The sequence below is a fragment of the Python bivittatus genome, unplaced genomic scaffold (assembly GCF_059951505.1).
Source record: "Python bivittatus isolate LINGU-HERP-01145 unplaced genomic scaffold, Pbiv_v1 ctg000020_np1212, whole genome shotgun sequence".
Classification (NCBI taxonomy): Eukaryota; Metazoa; Chordata; class Lepidosauria; order Squamata; family Pythonidae; genus Python; species Python bivittatus.
Window position 1 is genome coordinate 38,207,657 of NW_028277030.1, and position 16,394 is coordinate 38,224,050.

At 39.5% G+C, this 16,394-nt stretch overlaps 1 protein-coding gene across 3 annotated transcripts in view; it reads right to left on the minus strand.

Annotated features, from left to right (window-relative positions):
- The window catches only part of KHDRBS2 (KH RNA binding domain containing, signal transduction associated 2), a 288,252-nt gene extending 280,365 nt beyond the window's left edge, over window positions 1-7,887 (minus strand). For all 3 annotated transcript variants that reach the window (XM_088137381.1, XM_088137389.1, XM_088137396.1), the window contains exon 1: window positions 7,776-7,887. The gene's annotated coding sequence lies outside the window, so the exon portion shown is untranslated. The remainder of the gene's footprint in view (window positions 1-7,775) is intronic.
- Between the last annotated feature and the right edge of the window lie 8,507 nt (window positions 7,888-16,394).

Sequence of the window (16,394 nt, forward strand, 5' to 3'; positions counted from 1 at the left end):
CTTCAGTTGCATGCTTTACCATTTCCAAGTAGCTTCCCTAGTGAAAAGAATACATACGGGCATTTTTTAAATTGTTTACTTTTAACTCAAAGATGCAAACTTTAGAACTAAGATTCTCATAATCTGTAGAAATGACACTAATACTTGATCTTAAGTAGTTTTGTCTTTCTCAGCAAACTTTGCTTTGTTTTTTCTTGTAATCATCAGCCTTTTAATCTACCATCTGGTTCTTGCAGAAACGAACTGTCTTTAGAGTTCCATATGGAGCCTTCCAATGATGAAACTTGTGATTCTGTGTTTTCAACAAAGGCCACCAGGCTTTGAAACGATACATTACACTTGTCTGTCTTCTGGGACATATTATTAGCAATGATCATCATACAAGAATTGCCTTTCTCAAAAACTTTGAAGGACTTCTGTGGTTTCTTTTTTGACACAAACTGGAATTCAAATGGAGAAATTGCCCTTAAAGAACCATTGCCTTTCCCTTCATTGCTGTAGTTTCAAAGCCCAAACTTAGTATTACTTCAATTTATTTTTAAGTCCCGCTTACTCCTAGTGTACAGCAGCCCTCTAGATTAGTTGGATGTTCACTCCCAGAATTGTAAAGCAGCATGTCCAAAACGTTTGTTGACTGGCATCTCTGGGAATTGTAGTCTACCTCATCTCAAGGGCATCAGGTTGGAGAAGGCTGCTGCATGGCAAAACTTTATTTGTAAGCTGTTTCTTCAAGATGCAAATACATAGGGGCATGTGAATGATGAATTATGCAAGCCTATGAGTGGTACCAGGGCAATCAAATAGGAGGGGCTTTCACATTCTGCCAGGCACTTCCACCACCTGGTAGAGTATTTTTATGGTGGGAAAGGTCCATGCAGCTAGCATTACTGGCTTGGCTGTAACAATAACAAGTTCCCAGCTGCTTGAGAATGCAACATGGACACAGCATTTAGGCAATGGCAACTGTATGTGAAGAGAATTGAAGAAAATGATTAGCGCTTGGCAATATTCGAATAGATCAGGGTTTCTCAAGCTCAGCAAGTTTAAGATGTGTGGACTTTAGCTCCCCAAATTCCCCACCCAGTTGAAATCTGGAGTAGTTTACCTCCATGTGGTGAACCCTGTATGACTGATCTTTACATAAATACATACATGTATATACCAAGGCTATTCAAATGGTACTTTACTTCAATTAAATTTTGAGACAGAGTTTTAAACTGTTGCCTGCATCTACAGAGATGTCTTTTCTCAAAATAAAGTAACTAATCAAATGTATCTTTGCCCTGCCTCACTGCATCCTTGATGAGAAGCAACTCTTTTCCAGGGAACAAGGCACTTAACTGAGGAAAGTGTGTGTGTGTGTGTGTGTGTGTCTATTTATCTGTCTATCATCTATCTATCTGTCTACCTCATGTTTATGTTTTGGTCTTAGGTTCTAATTTTATTTACCATTCTAATTATTTTTTTACTGTTTATTATGTTCAGATCAAATCTATTTATTTATTGCATTTATATCCAGCTTTCCTCAGAGCTCAAGTCTGTGTGCAGTGGACAGTCCACACTAAATTTATCCCCTTGACAAACCTGTGAGGTAGATTGGGTCTAAAAACTGGTCCTGTGTTGCTCAGACATCATTGTGGTCCAATAGGGATTTGAATCTGGGTTTCTCCAGACCAAGTCCATCACTTCACTACTTTAACTACCGTGGTTCCATTATATATTTTTCATTTATAATGAAAATCAAATCAGGCAAAGCAGATAACAACAAGACTTGGGAATGGTTAAGAGCAGGAAAGTTGAAGAAAGAGACTGAGGGGCTAATTCTGGCTGCACAAGACCAAGCCTGAAGAACAAATGCATACAAAGCCAGAATTGAAAAGAAAGCAACAGACAGCAAATGCCACCTCTGCAAAGAAGCTGAAGAAACAGTGGACCACCTAGTTAGCTGCTGCAAGAAGTTCACACAGATTGACAACAAACAACAGCATGACAAAGTAGCAACAATGGTGCATTGGAATATCTGCAAGAAATACCATTTGCCTGCAAGCAAGAACTGGTGGGATCACAAAACAGACAAATAGAAAATGAAGAAGCAAAAGTAAAGGACAACATCTGCCTATCACAGATCCTTGGGAAGGATTTGATAGGTGGATAATAATGGCTTTAATGCACGTAGCACATACCACTTATTGACACTGTCACTAACACCTAAAAATGCTAAATAAATTTTTTTAAAAACCTCCTTAATATATCTTTCTACTTGCCAGGTATAGCTTTGCTCATGGGAGAATGGGAAAAAAACATTCAGGGTTATTACAGGGTTTTATCTCGATGGGATCAGAAGAAATGCAGTCCTTAGAAAACAGATTGTTTTATTTAAATGTCACACAACATAAATTTCTTTCAAGCTTCATTTGAAGCATTTAAAGGCATAGATATTTATCTCGAATAAAAAAGACAATAAAAATTATTAAAATTATTATCAAGCCTAATTACTTCCCTTATTTTGCCAGTATCTATTGTTACACTACTGAAGTGATATATGAAAAAACAAGCTTCAAAGAAAATTTTGCTGCACAGCTGGAGAATTAAGAATCTAACGATTTCCTGTTTATTTACTCACCTTATTTCTAATTCAAGTTCTTGCATGTTTCTGCTTATGTAGTTGAAGTGGCCCCACCCACTGACAATCCTGAGGTTTGGAGAAGCATATGAAGAAGGAATGCAAGAACGATTAGTTAAACATCTACTTAGTCCTGGGAGGGAAGGTGGGGTGGTGAGAACGAAACTCAAGATAACCCTGTCTTGATTATTTTTAGTATAAGAGGGGGCAGAGGGAAATTTGGTAGGCTTTCAAAATTCTATTAGTGTACCCTACAACAATAGAGCTCCGTGGTCCTTGTGGTGTCTATTTTCTGACCTAGCCTTCCTTGAAAGGCTGATAGTATAATATTCCTTTTTTGTGCATGCCTTTGAGTCAGAGTTGACTCTGGCAACTGCCTGGACAAATCCCTGCAGTTTTCTCGGCAATGCTTTTGGAAGAGGTTTGCTTCTACTTTCTTCCTAGCTGGCTTTCATGCCCAAGGCGGGACTAGAACTCACAGACTCCCAGCTTCTAGCCTGATGCTTCACCATTATGCCAAATTGCCTCTATAATTTCTTTAGGGGAAACAAATTCTAATAGATGACCTGCCCACTTAATGAATAAAGAATGAAAACTGAGGGACAAAACAGTGGAAAAGCAAGTCAAATGGAGTAGCTGGAAAAGGAGGACAGAGGAAGAGATAAAAATACATTAAAATGATATACAGGACTCTTTCTGTTTCAAACAGATTTTCAAGAACTGAAGTTAGAGAAACTCAAGACTGTAATTTAGCTGAGTCCGAATTCAAATGGAACTAGATACTTCCACTATTACCACAAAATAATATGGTGAGGAAGCCTACTAAGCATCCTAACTCCTTAGTAGCCTATTGTAAATATTGCCCACATTTGGGAGCAATAGTTACAGGACAGTCACACAGAGTGTTTGACACTTCTCAGTACTGGAGTCTACTGGACAGCCTTTGTCTGAGATGGGTGGGGGAAGGGAAATGTGGCAGTGGATTTTCTTTGAAGAGGAAAATCCAAAGACTTCTGGGACACAATTCCAGGGGCAACAGGATTATATTCTTAATAAGTAAACAATCCACTATGGATACTTTCTCAAAGTTGGAAATACTGTATCTGGACAGAGAGGATTGCTCACATAATTTTTGAGAAATGTAAGACAAAAAACAGAGCTGAAGATACCAGGTGTCCCATTCCAGGCTTATGAAAATGAGAAATTTCTGTGCTGGAAGATAGTTTTGCAAGATATGATGAAACATAATACTGACAACAGGCAAATATAAAGGATTTTTAATCATATTTCTTATAAATAATCCATAGGATATAGACACACATACATTAAACAAATACTGGACCAAAACAGAGGCCGGAAACCTCTGATTTTTCTTTCTAAATGATGCTTATGTAGCCTATAATTGAGTTAATCTGAGTTGCCCTCCAGATTCCTTGCAACCCTCCCAACAAATCTGCATTCATTTCCACAGCTGAATTGAAATAAATTATTCATTATGAAAATGGCTTTTTCCAGCTAGAAATAATATTTATTTCATTATTACTCTGCCATTAAGGAGCAACATGCATACTCAAGACAAAACCCATTCAGCAGAAGGCTAGAATGGGGAATAATACATGCTTTTTTGTATGCATAGCCCTTTAATAGACTTTTTGGTCATTTTTCTTATCATTATAAGCTTGGAGATATAGTGATTAGCTTCAGACTTGAGAACGTAAAAGAATTCCTCTGTGTTCAGGGGTCCTCCCCTTTTGGGTGGGGAGGGAAGTCAGGAGGAGACATGAGTTCTACTCTGATGAATAACTGATTATTGCAGTAAAAAGCAGTCTAATTTGCTTTTATATAATATTACTCAGAGGAGGGAAGCGCTGAGAAGCTGCCACAGAAGGATAATTACAGGTTTATGATGCTGTATTGGAAGAGATTCATAATAAGTATGAAAGAAAAAAAAAGCAAGATTTTTGTCATAAACACAATGGCGCTGCAGTGACTATATGTTTCAGAGAGATGTATACCATTAAAATCAGGGGGATTCCATTCACAAATACATTCCAGATTTATATAAGCACTGTGTGAAATATATGTTAAATATTCAACATTTTGAAAGTTTAGCCATGTCTGTGGGACAGAAGATAAAAGAAGGTGCAAACTTCTTTCTTTCATATTTTTTAATGATTTGAGGAAGAGGAATCCTGCAGCCCTAACCATGTGGAGGCTACCATTTGCTTTTTCAAAATGTTTTCTTTTAATGGACATTTTAGAGAAAAAATGCCAGTTTTAGTAAAGGCCACCATTTATTTTTGGGGTAGCTATTACCACACTTCTCCAATACCAAGTCGGTTCAATGTTGTTAATCTTGTCTTGTCATCTCCTTCTCCTTGCTTGACCTTGCATCGCCAACAGGTATTCTATGGATTTTCCTCCCCACATTTCCATCTCCTTATGTTCTGCCATGCCATATATCCATTTTAGTGCAGTAGCCACTGCCACTGCTTCCTCCATTTCTGTTGCATGGGGGCTGAGTAATTAGCATGTAGGAATAGATGAGAAGGGAGATGGGACAGCAAAGATCACTCACTTTATAGAATACCATATTTGTGTAGGGCAACTCGGGCAAGGTGCTATCATTCCTCTGCCACATGGATTGCCCAGAACCCATCAGCAACACCAGCATTTTTCTCAAGTAGAGAGAGGAAAGTGGTAGATTTCCACTCTGGAAGAAGAGGAGCTGCTGACTGAATTTGAGGTAGGCAGCTGCAAAAGTCTGAAGAAGAATATGAGGATGTATGATTAGGGGGGAGGAAACCTAGCTGGAGAATGCAAAAGATATTGGATTACCGGGAGAAGGATGTTACTTGCATGGAGTTGATTCCTTTTGTATGGATGGGAGGGAAAAGACAGAACATCAAAGGGTATGGGCAATTTGCCTTGAAAGGCTGTGGTATGTATGCACGTGTGTGTGTGTGTGTGTGTGTGTATAATATTGTATAATTATAAACGGAAAGGGGAAGAAGACATTTAAATTGCTGAATCCAGCCCCCTTTTCAGGCTAGGAATTCAAATTAAAGCATCCCTGAGAAACACCTATCTGTGTCATCACTTGACTGGAGGGATCCTCCTCTGAAGGGGAGAAAGGAGCAGAAAATCAGTCCTAGGTCGCACCTACAGATGTACTGTATACCTTCTAATGGAACTGGCCAAGCACTGGGCAGCTTATCTTAATGGATTACCCCCCCCCCACACACACACACCCAGTCCAAAAGAGAGAATTCTCCTGAGGGTCCAGCATCTTTTACAACGTCTCCCAGAATAGGCTTTTGTGTTACATAAAAGCTCTTACAGCTTTGGTGTTTAACACATAAAAGCTCTTACAGCTTTTGCTACTGAAGAAGAATCCATGAGGGAGATGCAAGGTGACACAAAAGACCCTCTCAGGGCCAAATGTAGGCCTTGTCACCTTGTGGAGACAATAGCATGGTTTTGCAGTGCAAAGCCTTGCTGAGCAACTCAAAGACAACTTGGATAGGCCTACTGGGTAGTCCCTTTTGCTTGGTGATTCAGAATTGTTTTGATTTCCCAACTCTGAGGATCACTGCCTTACAATGAAAAAACAAAACATAGAAGGGGGGGGGAACGCTGAGAGTGAGTTAAAAGAAAAAGTTAATATTACTGGGAAGTACATTTTAAAAATGATCATACAATGGTTGTGAGATAATCTGTGCATGAAGTGAGATGCCCAGTATCAATCAGGTAATGCCTGAATGTGGAAGAATCCCTAACTGATTCTCTATTCCATTCTGACAGCTTCTAGGACCAAGGAAACACAGATTGAAGCCCACCCTTGACAAGGAAACTGATTAGGGGACTCTAGGTCAGCTGCAGCCTCTCAGCCCAACCTACTTCACAATACAATAAAAAAAAGATAGCAAATTTGGGGGAGTTCCACAGGCAGTCACCCACTATGGGCTGGCCACTCTTAGAAACAGCATGTTGGATATGGTGAACTATTATTTGTGATATCTTGGTGATATCCCAATTTTTTTTAGTTTCTGGGACTTGGCTCTAACATGCGTACAATCTTTTTTCAGAGTCCCCATACAACATGCCAAATGACATACTTTCAAGGCAATCAGCATTTTTGTTCATTTGTTTCTGCTGCTAAAAGGGAACAGGCATGCATGCCATTACTCAATGGTAAGTAAGTTGGGTACATTTTAAAACAATTCCTCCTCCTCTGAAAGCTTTACTGGAATTCTTTCATTCTGTGTAAGCAGATCAAGGTCCCTGCTGACCTGCAAATGAAAGCTAATCAATGTTCCAATGTCTCCTAACAAAATTTAGTAGAGCAGATCTGAAAACAATACTGTAAATCAGACTTAAAGAGCAAAAAAATAAAGATTTTAGAGCTCATAAATATCTGTCTCCTGAACATAAAATGGGTTCCTATAACTCTCCCTCCATTCTTCCTTTCGGAATATTAAAAAAAATAAAATAAAAGGTTTATGTTGTAACACTGACCAGATCCTCTCCCAGTACATCCAAAATAAATTGGCAGACCACATTAACCACTTTTGATTCTGTATGATATCATTAACAATTGCAGCACAATAAGCTTGTGACTGAACAGGCGCTGTTTTGTGAAGTGCTGAAAGCTTGGTGTCACTGCAGTTCTTGGAGTTTCTACTGAGAAGCATTTCTGAAAAATTAGATTCAAAGAAATATAGCATGTAGAAACTCCAAGCTCCAGCCATGGATGGCATTTCTAGAGTAATCATGTAACTTGATTGACATATTATTGATACAGCTTGCTTAGGGTTTGATATTTTCTTTCTTAATTGAAAGGGCTTTTCTAATGCACTCTTTGGCATTATAATCAGAAGCAACATACGTGAGATCCAGTGTAATCAAGATACAATAAGAACTTAAGTTAGCTTGATCCACTGGTAATTTCTTTTTAGGTTGTTGTTGTTATTATGAATTAGCTCTACGGGAGGAAACTAAGTTTACTGTGTTGTAGAGTTACAGTATTTTTCCAACAATAAGACGCCCCCATGTACAAGACGACCCCCACTTTTCCAACCCAAAATTAATAAATCAATATTTTAAAGATAGTGCAGAACACATTTTTATTTAGTAATTAGTTAACATTTACCTGATACACTTGGTGGGAGGAGGTCCAACCGGTCTCTCTGCAGCTCTATTTCCAGGCTCTTTTGCATAACTGATTACATTCAAGCACGAGTGAAACTGCCGATAGCTTGTAGCTCTGCAAACAGCCTTCCTCTAATTGGTTTGTTCAGCATCAGCTGACGTCAGTTACATCAGGCTTGTGATTGGAGGAAGTCTGTTTGGGAGACAAGCTATTTCACTCGTGATTGGAGGCTAGCAATAGGAGGAAGCCTCTCTGCAGAAACAAAGTATGGGCAGTTTGGAACCGCACGATTCTCGGCTGACTTCCTTGAATAAGACGCCCTTTAATTTTTAGGGTAAGGATTTTAGAAAAAAGTATCGTCTTATAGTCGGAAAAATACGGTACTTCCCAAATTTTGGCATTTGACCATTTAAAGAGTTTGGGTTATATCATGCTTGTGTGAGACTAGGCTGAAGCTGCCATAACCTAAAGATGAAGCAGGCACATAAGCAGGGAGGACAAAAGCCAGGAAACTTATCTATGGGATCCCTCGGGGAGGTAGATAAGAAGGAAGCAAGTCGTTAAGGAAAAACAAAGGACCTGAACCAGAAAGAGGAGGTTGGGCCTGAGCACATGGAGGCCCTCGCCCCAATCCCATCAACTTGTACTTTTGGGGATAAAAGGGGTCCCAAAGCCCACCCACTCTGAATCGTCTGAGTCATCTGAGTCTTCTTGGTCATCTGAGTCATCCAGACTTGGCGGCTTCCGTCCCTCTAGCTAGTGCCTGGCAGCCTAGTTGGGAAGGACGTGGTAAGTGTGTGTGTGTGTATGAGGAAGAGCAAATATACCTTGCAACCAGTAAAGTTTTGCTGTTACTTTAAATTCACTGAGTCTCCGTGTATTACAAAGAACCTCTCGTGCCCCAGTGTTCTGTTGGAAGTGGTTTGTGTATATCCCCAATTATTTCCCCGCTGTTGACCAGGGCTGTGTGTCTGTCTGCTCCAGCCGCACCTATCTGGAAAACCCAGGTAGAAAGCAAGGGGGGCTGACAAGATCCCCGTGCCTCAACAGGCTGTGAGTGTGTGAGTGAGTGACCATAAGCCGAACCTGGGAGCAGCGTAACACTTGGACTGCCACAAAAAAAAAAAAGAAAAAAAAGATGTATTCTTGGGAAGACACACATGTACCATATTACAAAAGCTGACTTAAAGAAATTTGCCAGATCTCATCCTTTAAAAACTGGCTTTTCATTGGCAGAGAGACAAGATCAGACAATATGATCCTATATGGTCTAGGTTCAATTTGTGGTGTAGAACTTCATTTATAGTGATATATTTAATCATGACATCATTTTTACTATTGTGGAAGAGTAGAAAAATGTTACAGTATTATTGTGGGGTGTTTTGTTTGTCCCATTTTTTTGCTTTATATCATCATCAACCTCATCTTTTTTAAATGTCTTTTTTCTTTAAATTTTTCTTTTGTGTTATTTTAAGTACATAATTTCTTTCTGAATAACCTGGAATGACATTAGTAAATTTTGGGTTGTTGTTATTATTATTATTATTAGTAGTAGTAGTAGTAGTAGTAGTAGTAGTAGTACTGTTTATATAATTCAGTAAAATTACATTTAAAAAACCCTTGTGAAACCATAAATAAATAAATAAAGTAACCAAGCAACCCTTAACAAAACCTTCACACATAAATTAACTCCAAGATGCCCCAACATGAACAGGAATTACATCCCCCATGGCATCTCGTCCAAAAAATTCTTTCTGCAATGGGGTGCATGTATTGACAAGCTGTACGTGGGTTGAATATCAGCCATTTCCTCTTTTCACATAAAAAGCTCATTTGAGTGCTTCAAATTAACATAATCATTGAGAAGTAGCAACCCTGTAGCACAAGGCAAACACACTGATTCCCATAGGGTTTCTAATAGAATTAGTGTGGTTTCTAAGGCAAGGAATCTATTTTTAGTAAACAGTCAATGGAACTGTTTCTGGATTTACAAGTCTGATATCTTAAGCTTACCAAAATATTCCTTGTCTAGCTCAAATGCAGCCCAGCCTCTTAAATACCACATTACATTATTTCCATCCATGACAGAAATATGGTTTTCCTGACGTATCAGATTATTATAAATGTTTCAAAGGAAGATAGGAAGTTCATGGCCTTTTTTTTTTAAAAAAAGGATTTTACTCAGTATGTATGTACATGAAGATGAAGAAAAAGGCATCTACTGGAATAAGGCTGCAATTAAGACTATATATTAGTCAGATGTTTTAAAGCAGGAATTAGAAGAAGGAACAGAAGGAATAATTCCTCTGAACAAGAGGCTTCTGGAAAGAAGAGTTAATTAATGTGCTCTAAATTATTAAACCCATATTTGGAACCACCTGAAGATTTGTGAGTGATTTGATATTTTACAGGGCTGAGAAAGCTGGGCTGTCTGTCTGCAAATATATATTGTTTCTGAGAGGGGACAACTGTCATCCGGGAAATTCTGGTGGCCTCTATATGCCTTCATCCACAGATAACTGGATTTGAGGCCTGGTTTGTGAAGTTGGGATCTAGGGACAGATTAGTATTGCTCTGTGGTACTATCCCTTTGCTGTACGGTAACATCCCTAACCAGGTTGCTTGATCTCAGTGCTAAAATGGTGGTGGAACTCTCTAGGCTTATGCTGCTGAGGGATGTCAATCTTCCTTTCATAGATGAAGAGGCAGAGGTGGCCCAGGAGTTCATGGCTATCATGACAATCATGGACCTGTCCCAGGTCACCAAATGCCCAGGTTGTGTAGGAGGAGTCAGGTCACTCTTTAATTACTATGGATTTGACTGGTACCATTAATTTGGAAGGAAGGTACGTCTAGTAAATCCTCTTGGTTTCTAGAGGGCAGTTGAGGAGCTTCCTGATACTCTGGTGGGCAGTTCTGCTGAGGCTTTGGCTGCCTGCTGAAAGCGATGTCTGTAGCTCCAGACAGGATTGCACCTAAGTAGGGATCCAGGGGACAAGGAGCTATGGGAGATGAAGCAGCAGAGGAGATGGTTAAGTGTGGATGGTGGACAAGAAAGAAAGATTCTGACCAAGAGCTCATATCTACACCATGGCAATAAGAGAACATTGTTCTCTTTGTCGTTGTCATTGTTTTTTAATTGTTACTATAAATACCAAATGCTGCTTGGTGGCTCTTTTTAAAGTAACCCAGACTCTACTAGATAGGCCTCTGTGAGGATTTTTCTAGACAGCTAGAGAATAAGAATGCTCTGATCTGCTCAGACACCAGCTGGCCAAGGTGACTGAGACTAGGACTTGCAAGTTTATCTGGGATGAATTTGAACCTGTTCGTTAGGAAATGGGCAGGACCTTTGTGATAGCAACTCTTTCATCTATAATTTGGATCTGCAGCCTCACTAGGCCAAGAAATCAACTCCACTGGAAAACTAGAACCATCTTTATTGAGATTGGTTATAACAGAATCTTGCAAATCTAAATGTGCTATACCTCCCCAGTTTCTTATACTCCAGTGAATGAGGGAGGAATCTGCTTGAGGCATTCCAAATATTACCTTGTTTCCCAGGCCTACAAAATGTTTCAGCCTCCTTTACCTAGGGAACAGTTCTTCCATATTTCCTTCAAAGTCATCCTTACTCTGCATGGAATCCCTGTCCTTTCTGACTGGGGAAAACTAGCAGAGATGACAGGAGACTGGGTCAAAATGATGGTGAATGCTCATTGAAAGAGAAGATGGTGTCACTTGCCTTGAAAGAGGTGGCGGCATGTCCCATCTCAATGAACCATAGTTTGACCTGGCAGTATTAGATAACTGTAGACTAATCTCCAACCTTTTATTTTTAATGAAAGTTATGACTCTTTCAGCAGCCATAGGGGTAGATAGATAATAAAACTCTTCCCTCTTGTAGTAGATGTTTATTTGCTTGCTAATTGTTCTCTGGTGCATTGTTCATATTGTTATTTGTTATGTTGATTGTTACTCTGTGTGTGTGTGTGTGTGTGTGTGTGTGTATACACCTTAGTTATGAAGATCTGGCATGTATGCTGCTTAGAAGCTTGTAACAATGTATGTATGTATGTATGTATGTATGTATGTATGTATGTATGTATGTATCAATTTATATGGCTGACCATTTCAAATACATGACTCTGGGATGCTAACAACAATTAAAAAGCAATATAAAGGGAAAGAAAACCTCAGTATAAAAAAAAAAGACACAAAAACCATATAAACACAATCAGCAGTCAAGGTACAAAAAGACCAACAGCAATCACTTCATGGGGTCTACCACACACCGAAATCCCTTAGCTCAGGGGAAGTACCATGCCTTTAAGGCCTTACATAAAGCAAGTAGGGTCATGACCAATCTAATCTCTGGAGGGATGATGTTCTTCCATGACAGAAAAGGCTCTCTTCCCAGGTCCTGCCAGATGGCACTCCCTCAAGGACAAGATCCAGAACATGCCTCTCCTGCCAGACCTAATGGTGGACATAATTGGGGAGAGGCAGTCCCTCAAATAACTCAGTGCCATGAAGAGCTTGATATATCATCACCAGCATCTTGAATCGAACCTGGAAGCATACTGGTGACCAATGCAGCTTGCAGAGCAGAGATGTAATGTGTGCTAATCAAGGAATACTGCGCACACTGCTGCATTCTCACCGGCTACAGCTTCTGAATGTTCAAGGGCAGCCCCCTGTAAAGTGCATTGCATTCATCCATTCAGGAGGTGACCAAGGCCTGAGTGACTGTGAGCAGAGCCTCATGGTCCAGGAAGAGGCACAACTGGAGCACATGTGCAAAAGCCCTCCAGTCCACAGCTGCCACCTGCTCCTTGAACATGAGTCATGAGTCCAGGAGGACCCTCAAGATCCACAGAGGTTCTATTTGGGATAGTGCAACCTCGTCCAGAACAGGAGATGGCAAGTCCCTGGAACCCAAAGCCATTTATATGTTGAAGTAACATACTGACTTTGAACCAGTCACTCTCTCTCAGCCCAACGCACCTCACAGGTTTGTTGTTGTGGGGAAAATAGGAGGAGGAAGGCATATTAGGTATGTTCACCACCTTGAGTTATTTATAAAAATAATAAAGGAGGCATTAAAAAAAATCTAAAAAAAAGTAAAGCTAACAAGCAAACAAAGTGATGAGGGCAGATGTTGAGTGACTGACAGGTTTACCTTCTAATATTAGGGAGTGCTTCACCTGCAGATCTCCAATCCCAGCCCTTCTATCAATACAATGGTTTGTTCAAGTCTGCTCTGTCTTTGCTAGTTCTGTTTCAGTGGAGCAGGATTTTTTGGGGGTGGTGGGGCATGGAGAATAAATAAGAAAAGAGACTGCTAGAGTCTATGTGTGCGGGTTTTTTTTTTTTTTTGTACCTTCCAATCAGTCCTAACTTTGCAAGCATTCCGTTCTTCCTGTCATAATTACATTTCATTTCCTGCTGTTTGTCAATCTGCATTTTTATTTTTTTCCTGGATAGCATTCATTTATTTATTTAATCAATTCAAATTTAGCTCTGTCAGTAGGGTTGCTACATATTTGGCTATAATCATTCACTTATTTTGCATCTTACACAGTGGCTTAAAAGGGACAGCTCTTGAGTTATCTTTCCAGTAGGAAGGTATTAGGGCTATTTGCTATTACAGTTGGTCCTTGCTGAATAACCATTTGTTTAACAACAATTCAGAGTTAGGACGGCCTTGGGAAAAGTGCTTTATGACCCCTGTGGTCATGTGATCATGATTTGTGACCTTTTTTACAATGGTTGTTAAACAAATCACCGCGGTCTTTTAGCGAATCATATGGTCATTCAGCAAATTCCAGCAAAAACATTAATTGGGGAAACTGGATGCACTTAATGACTATGTGATTCACTTAATGACCATGTGATTCACCTAATGACCACAGTGATTCACTTAATGACCATCATAAAAAAGGTAGTAAAATCATATCCGATTTGCTTAACAATGAAATCACCTAGCGACCTAAATTCTGGTCCCTATTGTGGTCAGATAGTGAGGACTACCTGTACAAGGTAGCACTAGCTAGTCCTGCTAGTGCAGAGATGTAAGGTAGCAGATCAATATTGGTCTAGAGTAGGCTTTTGGTAGTATAGCCATAAGAAGCAGAAACTTAGGCAGGCTGTTACTGAAAAACAAATGGATTGGGAATTTAATTGGCCAAATACATCTCTTTTTATCTCTTAATTGCAAACAGCTTGAAAAGAAACCTGCAAAGAACAATATAATTATACTTACAAATAGAGCAGGAAGAACCAACAATTCTCATCAAGCCAAAAAGGCAGACAGTTATCTTGCATTCAGTCCAAAGCTCGACTTGGATGTAAGTCTAATGGACAACTCAAGGTGTTGAATTTAAAGCCCTACATAGCATGGGACCAGGTTACCTAAGGGACCATCTCATCCCCATTATATTGACCCATTCCACCCAGTCAGGCACAGAAGGTATGTTGCAGACCCCATCCCCAAAAAATGTCGTCGGTGGAGCCCAGGAAAAGAGCCTTCTCTGCCACTGCCCCTGCCCTATGGAACACTCTATGTCCAATGGGGAGGTGGGCCCCCACTCTCCTGGCCTTTCGGAAAGGGGTAAAGGGCTGGCTCTGTCAACTCACATGGGGCTGGAGGAGGGGTAACCAACCCTGGGGGTGGTTAGCACCCTGAAGAGATTCCCATAGACTAATAACTTTTCATTTGCCATCTATTCCTTGGAATACATTATTTATGTAAGTACACTTTTACTGTATTTTAATTAGTATTTATTCTTGTTTTTATTGTAAATTGCCCAGAGTCATTCTTTGAGTGAGATGGGCGGTGACTAAATTTGAAATATAAATAAATAAATAAATAAGGCTCTGATTTCAGTGAGAACTATTTCTGAATAGCTTTATTTTTTTTCCCATTTATTTTTTAAAACTCCAATTCTTTCTTCTTGTGTATTTAAAACAGTTTGTGGTTTTTGGTAAGTTCTTTTTTTTTTTTTTTTTTTTAAAAGCTGAATATCATCTACATTGGCCATATTATTAGTTACAATTACCGGTTTTACTAACTTGGAGAAGACACACTCTGATGTTGCTGTAAGAATTTATAAAATCCTTGTATCATGAAAGAGGAAGCAGCAATTTGAGCCATTGAGTCTGCCTCTCTGCCTCATGCAGGCTTATAAAATAAAGTATCCATGACAGATGCCTGTATAGCCTCTGCTTGAACCCAATTCAGCAAAAGGGAGACCACCAGCTCCATAGTTAATTGGTTCCAGCACAGTCCTATTCTTCCTGCTAGGAAGTTTCTTCTAACAATTAAGTGGAATCTAGCTTAAATCTATTTATACCTACTACCTGAGATGACTGATACAGATATGATATCATAACTCCACTGGGTCTTTTTTGTTTCCTGAAGACTAAATATTCCCAGTTTCTTTGGTCTCTTTATAGGGCTCTGCTTCTGTGCCCCAGTCATCCTTGAACCTCTTCCAGTTTCTTAAAGTGAGATGCTTACAACTGGATATAGTAGTTGAAGTGAGGTGAGGTAATGCAGAATAAAGTGGAACTATTATTTCTAATGATTTGGAAATTATACTTGTGTCGATGCAGTCTAAAATTGCACTTGTCTTCACTCCACTATCTCACAACTATTTCATGCTGTGGTTCTTGCATCTTTTTTTCCCCTCCTATAGTCTTAAATAATTGTGGAATTGTGCTCTCAAGTTACAGAATGATGGGTCTAGAGCTAAACCATCTCCCCACCCCAAATCTGGAAACTTTTCTTTTCTATGGCTCCATTTTGTCATCTATTCTGTTAAGCCCCTCCCCTCCCCTGACTAGGATTGGGCTGTATATTACAGACCCCTGGCTTCACATGGCTTAATTAAACCACTTGGTTCGAAAGCAGCTGAAGGTTCTCAGACATTGATACAAGGTGGCTTGATAAGACAATGCACTGCAAACCAGAACACGCCCTCTAGCAGGCAACAATTCCTGTGCTTTTTCTTCCCATCTCTACATTTCATGGTGCTGAGGCTGAGCAGTTGTGGGTAGGTGACATAATTGCTATCTCAGCCCCGACAACTCCTGGTTTTCAGCTTAACTCTCACATACTCTATTGCTGTATTTTGTATTGAAAGATCTTTCTCAGAGGCTTTTTGTGGAAAGAATCTTCATCTCCTGAAATAAGCACAAGGAGAGACAGAGCTTTCTCGGTTGTGACATCCTGGCTGTGGACTCCTTCTTCCATTTACTCAACTCACTTTTTGAGAGCACTGAGATGTTCTTTTTGCTTGTTTGCTTTAATCTTCTATTATTTAAGCAAATGTTTAACCATTTAGGAACTCTTTAAGGAACTCTTTTTCTGCTTCTGTTTTATTTTCTTTAAGTACTGTTAATTATTGTTTTAATTTGCTTGATTTTGTGCTGATGCTTTTCTCTTTGTGGCTTCTGTACTTTTTGTGTGTATTTATTATGTATTTATTATTGTGATTTTAATTAAGCTGTAAGTGGTCTCAGAATAAAATGCATACATAGCACAATAGCCAGCTATGTGGCCAAAAGAAATAGAAAAGCTTGAAACAGGATTAGAGTGGTGAGCGGAGACAGTGG